Genomic DNA, 8,263 nt, shown 5'->3' on the forward strand with positions numbered 1-8,263 from the left:
AATAACATGTCTTTAATATAAAATTTTTTAATAAATGATAGAAATAAATCAATATTCTGGGTGTTTCGGGGTGTCTTTGTGTGTCTTGGGGTGAAAAGACATTCCTGTGTTGAGCGTAAATATGATTTTTGGCCCGCCATCATCAGATGGTGGGCTATTCAAATCACTCTGCGTCCGTGGTCCGTCGTCCTTCCGTCCGTCCGTTAACAATTTCTCGTTATCGCATCTCCTCAGGAACTACTTGGGGATTTTGACCTAACTTTGTTAGAATGATGTATTGGTACCCCAGTTGTGTCCTCCTGAATATCAGACTGGTTCAACAATTTTGAGTGAGTTATTGCCCTTTGTTTATTTTGATTTTAATAAAATTTTATATCCAGTGGCCTTCCAAGTAGTTAATTGGTTTTTTATGGCCTTACCTGTAGAAGGGTTATAAAGTCTGCAGACACTAATGAGATAATGATTCAAGTTATTCGTTATTTTCCTATTACACCTCAGCAGTGAATGGACTACCCTAATAGCTTGACGATTAATTTGTTTAGTACTCAAATTTCTGGGTTTAATTATTAGTTATAATATAAGTAATTATATGTGCATTCTCTGTTTCCGTAATAAGAAAAGAAAATTGCAAATAACTCATTAATGGTGTCATCTCTCTTGTTTCGGGTCAAGGTTACTTATTTTGATCTAGCGACCTACTTTTTTGTTTTTAACCTACAACATTCAAATGTGGACCAAATTTGAATATTGTAGGTTATAATATAATGACAATATATAAACATCTTCCTGTACTGCGTGAACAATGCAGTAGATATAGCTTTAAAAAAATATATTTTACGCACTTCCAGTATCTACAGATAATTTTGTTTTTTTATCACTACTGACAATGGTAAAAGTATTTTGTGTCCTTTTGATAACAGTTACATATTTGACATATACTACCCCTGTAAACATGAAGTCATTCGGCCAATGTTGGACCAACAATGATTAATAAGTATTGTAAATACAGCTGTTGGGCCAACGTTGAACCAACTTTAAGTTTCAGTCAGAGATATTTCTGCATTGGCCCAATATTGATTTTCAGGGAAAGACTTACACAGAGAAAACGTCGTTGGCCCAACGTTGGCCCATTAGAAGTAATGATATAATATTTATATATTTTACAGGTCACTGTTTTATCACAAGCCCCTAAAGATAAACACGTTGTGTAGTTATGCACCAGTTCGTAATCATAGTTTGGACTAATTAAACTTAATACTTATCTTCAGCCGTAATGATATTTTGAACTATTTCAAATCTACTACATGAAGAATCTAATTTGTGAAAAAGATAATGAAGAAAAAAACTGCTGTAACAAATATTAAATGGGGATAATAAGAACAGAGTTACCTCTGGTTATCTCCACAGAGGGCGCTGGTGAAATAAAGGGTAAGCATTATGTCGCCTGACCTTAGCTTTACTATAGAAAATAGTAGAGATTCTGCATAATAAACACTAATTAATTTGTAATTTCCTAGGTATTTGACCCTTAACACTAATTAATTTGCAATTTCCTAGGTATTAGACCCAGAACAAAATAAAATCTTAGAAAATAGTCAAATTAATACTTAAATACATTTATTTAAAGGATTTTTGAGTAGTTCATAGATGAAAATAATAAGAATTTGATTATGGTTCAGTATTGTTGTGTACCACTATGTAAGGGTTATGAAGGAATTCATTTTCAAAAAAAAAAGCATTTAAAGGATTTATGGAGGGTAGCAGGAAAAATAGCAGATCATGAAAATAAGACAAAACTGTGGCAACCTAGTAAACATGATATGGTTTCAAAATATTAAGATCTGACTTGCCAGAAACAAAACTTAATCTTGGGTCAAGGATTACATTAGTGTGCTTCAGCATAGCTAATTTCCGCAGATGTATTGTTGGTAAACTTGCATAACTATTATTGTTTTGCGCAGAAATACCAAGAAATATGAACTATTAATGCTGGGCTTTTATATGTTTATTTCAACTACATACAATTATTTATCAAATGCATCATAGCATTTCATAGACTTATCATCATATTGTACTGCAAATGTCTACATAAATCATCATTAATGTTATTTCACAGATGTTCAGCTATTTATTTCCGCAGATACTTTTTGTAGAACAGTTTTAGCTTTGGTAAAAGGCTGTGTTTACAGTACTCATGATCTAGTTCAACTTTTTGTACAAACACATCCTTGATATATACACTATGAAAAAGCAATATTGCCTTTCACTTATATACATCTGTCCCTGTATCTGATAATAGTAGTTTGAAGTTTTCTTTAGCTCCATTTCTCCGTCCGTATACTCCAAGTATGGAAGCAATTTCCCAGGTTGGATCATTTCCTCTTTCCCAGCATATGGACATTTCACCTCAACTACTGTTTGTTCATTGATGACTGTGTCGGGTGTTGCAGCCAGCTATGGACTTTCTTTACATATGAATAAACCGCAGTTGTTGACACTATATCCCGTTTGCTTTTCAAATTTCTTAATTGCTGTTTTTTCATATTGCTTCCCAATTTAGGAAAGTGGATCCTATGGTTTGCTTGCAGTTGATGAAACCCTTCAGTGGGCCAGTCTGAATCCAGAGGTTCTGGTAGGAGAATAGGTTCACCCCTGAAGTCTTGATTTCTGTCATATGCTTCAAGTCTGAAAGTAAGAAAAAGATAGACATCATAAATTCCTCAAACAAGATATAGTGCTAGCATAAGTCATTAACCTGTAAAATGTTATCCAAAGGGCTACTCTCCAGTATTATTGCTTTGTATATTAATTTAAAGCAACACTAAATCTACAAATAATGAGATGCAATAAAGATAGCACCAATAAAACTTGCAATGCACACCATGTCCTACATGTAAGACATTGCCGCTCAAGGTTTAAATGGATTAATACTATTTGTCTGAGAATTATTTAATTATAACAACATAAAAACATACCTTGTTAACAAATCTTCCTTTCTGCCTTTGATTGATGCCCCTCTTTTTATCAGTTCTCTCTGTAATTGTATAACTTTCCATCCAAAGTATTTTCATTTCTTCTCAGAATCCATTACAAAGTGTAGTGAGATAAGAATCTGGGTCAGTATTGTTTACCCCTTATTTTACTAGCGCCACCTAGCGAGTAGCTGGCTTATTATCCCCAATGGGATGTACAATCATAAAATGTTTACAATAAACCTTTGAATATTCCAGAGCATGAACTCTCGTTAACCTGAGTTATGTAAGAAATCCCAGAAAATGTGGTTAACTTTACACTCTAGGCAAGATTTCTAGTAGACTTACACAGTCTGTTGAGATTAAACATTTCCCATTTATTTATTTTATTTATTCATTTTTTTGAAATATATATCAACTTTTCTGTAGCTCCCTTTTACTGTGGCTTATCTCAAGAGACAGAGGCTAGAGATATTGTAAATTTTATAAGAAGTGGTATCAGAGAGGATTATATGGCCAAGTGCTTTACATGTAATGACTCTAACGACTGATGCCAGTCTAGATTTCTAGCTGCATAGACAGTGAAGTAATGGAAATTATTACACATGCGATAGATCAAGATTTAACAAAAACCCGGTCTATTAGCTATAAACTGTAAGTAGAAGTTTTTGAATATTTTCGATTAAGTTGTGGAATCTTATAGAGAATTTCTTTTAATAGCCTGTATGCATGTAGTATCCATGTGACTTGAACTTATGTTGAATACTTTTATCTTAAACTGGCGGATTGCACTGGTGTTGAGTTCTTAATTCTGTAAATAAAATAATTATATTCCCGTTAATCTAAACATATTTTTCTCGGTTAAATACAGACAAAAATAATTTTCGTACATTTTACGCAAGTTTATGTCCAGAGGTTTATGTGCATCTGTATAGTTATTTTTATCAATTTGACGTAGATGGTTTAATCAACTTTATGATTTTCGATTTTTTACAGGGTGCTGTTCAAGCGAGTAATAATGGAGCGCCTGGCACTGTAGTGCACAAGAAAAATAAAAGACAGTAAGTTGCAATTTCAGTGAGGAGAAAAAAACAATCAGACGGAACTTGGATATATAATGAATTAAAATACAGACAGCAATTCATCTTAATAGGATTTAATCAGTGACTGAAAAAAGAAAAATGACAGAGTTTTTAGCTCACCTGAGCACGAAGTGCTCAAGGTGAGCTTTTGTGATCGCCTTGTGTCCGTCGTCGTCCGTCGTCGGCAATAATTTGACTGTTAACACTCTAGAGATCACAATTTTGGCCTAATCTTAATGAAACTTGGTCAGAATGTTACCCTCAATTAAATCTTGGACGAGTTTGATATTGGGTTATCTGGGGTCAAAAACTAGGTCACCAGGTCAAATCAAAGGAAAAGCTTGTTAACACTCTAGAAGTCACAGGTTTGCCCCAATCTTAATGAAACTTGGTCAGAATGTTACCCTCAATAAAATCTTGGATGAGTTTGATTTTGGATTTTCTGGGGTCAAAAACTAAGTCTAAAGGTCAAATCATAGGAAAAGCTTGTTAAAACTCTAGAGGTCACAATTTTGGCCCAATTTAATGAAACTTGGTCAGAATGTTACTCTCAATAAAATCTTAGATGAGCGCGATATTGGGTCATCCGGGGTCAAAAACTAGGTCACCAGGTCAAATCATAGGAAAAGCTTGTTAATACTGTAGAGGCCACATTTATGACTGGATCTTCATGAAACTTCGTCAGAATGTTAATCTGGGTCATGTAGGATCAAAAACTAGGTCACCAGGTCAAATCAAAGGAAAAGCTAGTTAACACTGTAGAGGCCACATTTATGACCATATCTTAATGAAACTTCGTCAGAATGTTAATCTTGATGATATATAGGTCAAGTTCGAACTAGGTCAGGTAGGATCAAAAACTAGGTCACTATGTCAAATCAAAGGAAAAGCTTGTTAACACTCTAGAGGCCAAATTTATGACTGTATCTTCATGAAACTTAGCCAGAATGTTAATCTTGATGATCTTTAGGTCAAGTTCGAATCTAGGTCATGTGGGATCAAAAACTAGGTCACCAGGTCAAATCAAAGGAAAAGCTAGTTAACACTTTGGAGGTAACATTTATGACCATATCTTAATGAAACTTGGTCAGAATGTTAATCTTGATGATCTTTAGGTCAATAGGTCAGGTGAGCGATACAGGGCCTTCATGGCCCTCTTGTTTCAGTTAGATTTATAAAAGGTTGGAATCAATGTTTCACATGATGTAGTGATGAAATATTCGGTTATATTTCTTCAGGAAATTTTCAAACAAACTTTAAATAAATGTTAGATTAGATTTCTTCTTGTTAAATGTTAAACAAAATCTCAATTATTTGAAAATAAAATGTGTACTAAATAATGATTATTAGCTTTAGTTCTTTTTTCAAATTCGTAATTGTTGGGATAGCGTTGGCATCCTTCTTTTGGCCGACAAAGAAATAGAGTTGACCCAACGTTGGACCAACTATGATAGACGAAAAAATGTTGTTGACCCAATGGGGGCCAATGATAAGTGTAGGATACCAATTGTTGGCCCAATGGAGGGCCAATGATAAGTGTAGGATACAAGTCGTTGGGCCAACATTGCACCAGTTAGCAAAATGGCGTTGGGCCAACGTTGGAAAACTTCGTTGGGCCAACGAAGAGTCTGCAGTTGGCCCAACGTTGGGCCAACGCCAGTCTCATATCTGGGACACATGTATTTTAACAAGTGATTTTGTTTTTATCACTTCCTATTTACAGTTACTGACAATAATAAAAGTACTTTATGTAAAATCAGAACAAACGTTCTTTTCAACAGTTTGAGAACCCATTCATTTTACAGTCAAAACCTTTTATAGACTACTGATTAAGTGTCGATTAAATAAGAATGCATTACCCGTTTTTGTAATGTATACTGAGTCAAGGGCCGTGACTTTGGATAATATTGTTCTAACTAGCTGGACTAGGTTTTGTTGTGAAACATATCATTTTCAGGCGTTGCTGATGTCAAAGACAAGTTCACTAGTTATTGAGCAGGCTGTATAGACGTATGCAATTTTAACTTCTTAAAAGACAAATACTCTGGTAATGCTGTTGGAACTTGATGGTTTTCGTAATTGACTGTACACCTAGTTTAGTCTCAATTATTGAGCGGCCGTCCACCCGATCTGCCATACGTCTGCATGTATAAAGTAATGTAACGTCTTGCTTCTTTGTTCGTTATATTTTAAAGTTAACCGTATCCTGGAGACTAGCGTTGTTGAATGTTAGCATATTACAAACTCCAAAGCCATACAAAGTTATTGTCTAGCATTGAGAAAATTTATAGGCGCTAAGCACATAGCTATACATTTCGTGACATTTTTCAAATTTGAAAAGCAAAATATGCAAGGAGCAAACTGAAAAGGTAGGGTTTTTTTTTCTATTTTTTTTTGTTCATTTCTATTTCATCTTTCTTGAAGATATGTTTTAAAATCCAGGTCTTAGGCGTAGTTGTTACCTTTTATAACCATTATACTGCAGGTTAAATATAGGCTTACATATAGCCAAGGTCATCAATATCACATCATAGAATTATAACCAAACCCCATTTTGGCTCTGTTTAATCAAAGTCTTAAGTTCATTTTATGATCTTATTAATTATTGTTGGATATAATTAAATTAATTTAAAGATATCGTATCGACGATTTGTTTATATACATATGACTTATAGTTCGGTTTAATGATATCAATAAACAAATTATTGACATCCTTAAAGAAAGACCGTTTCGAATAGTTATCTTAATATTGATTCTGAATAATTAAATAAGTAAAATTTGTGGGATACCGTTTTATTATCTATACCCTATTTTGAGATATTAAAAATTCATTTGTTGATATTATTCATGCATTTTTAAATATCACTAATTCATTTTGTATTATTTATTGATTTTGATATGATTAGATATCTTTAATTCGATTTTTTGACATCTTGTTTTATGATTCCTCTGATTTAATTCAATGAACTTTAAATTTTTTTTATATCATTTTTAAATTATATTGATATAAAATGAATTTAAAGTATCATTAAAAAGGATTTAGGATATCATAATGTAAATTGATTTCATGATGTCCCATGTGACATGCAAAATTGGATGTAACATGCATGTTGTACTACAGAAAAGTGGTCTCGATTTTTCCCTACGTCTAGTAATGAAAAAGTTACAATATAAGCTATTTATAGTAAAACAAAGGGAAGTAATTCTAAAGAAGGGAACTGCGCAAGACACTTCGTCTCCTGATGGTGTATAATTGTGCCAGGTTACATCAAAATCCCTCTATACATGAAGAAGATATGCTCCGGACAAAGTTTTCATTCTTGTATCCTTTGACCTCTAAGTCTGACCTTGACCTTAGACCTAGGGACCTGGTTCTTGCGCATGACACTCCGTCTCATGATGGTGAACAATTGTGCCAAGTTTCATCAAAATCCCTCCATGCATGTAGAAGATATGCTAACCCTAACCCTACTTTTAGTAACAATGACCTTGACCTTGATTCCAGAAACCCCAAAATCAATCCCAAGCTACAACTTTATATAAGTTTTCTATACACCAAGTTTCATCATGATAGCTCATTCCTAAGTTAAGTTATTGACCGGAAACCCTTTTTCTATTTTAAGTAACAGTGACCTTGACCTTGACCCCAGAAACCCTAAAATCAATCCCAGCCTTTGTCTTGATATAAGCTACACACATACCAAGTTTTATTCAAATATCTTTACCGAAACAAAAGTTATTGACCGGAAACACCAGTTTGACGACGCCCGCCCGCCCGACCAACGACATACCCCAATCTAATAACTCAGGTTTTCGTTGAAAACCAGGTTTTCGTTGAAAACCTGGTTAAAAAGTGGAAAACCACAGGTTGCCCATCACGACAAAAACGAAAATGTTGCGGGCTCGGTTTGATTGAGCCTGTTCATGGACGGTAGCGGAAGTGCAAGCTACCGTCCACGCCCTCTAGTCCCGGCTTGAGCAGAACTCAACATTTACACATGTTATAAGTACCAAAATGTAATTAAGAGACATCCGCAGGTGTATTCATACGGCGGTGCACATGGAACCTTCAATGAAGCACAAAGTGCAAATCAATGAAAAGCGGCGTATGGTCCCCAGACAAAATAATGGGTGTGCCCTAAACGAGAAAACAATGGACAGAACTAAAGAAACTGGAATATAGAGAGGGAACCTGTGGTTATGGAGCCT

The sequence above is a fragment of the Mercenaria mercenaria genome, chromosome 2, assembly GCF_021730395.1.
Source record: "Mercenaria mercenaria strain notata chromosome 2, MADL_Memer_1, whole genome shotgun sequence".
NCBI classification, from domain to species: Eukaryota; Metazoa; Mollusca; class Bivalvia; order Venerida; family Veneridae; genus Mercenaria; species Mercenaria mercenaria.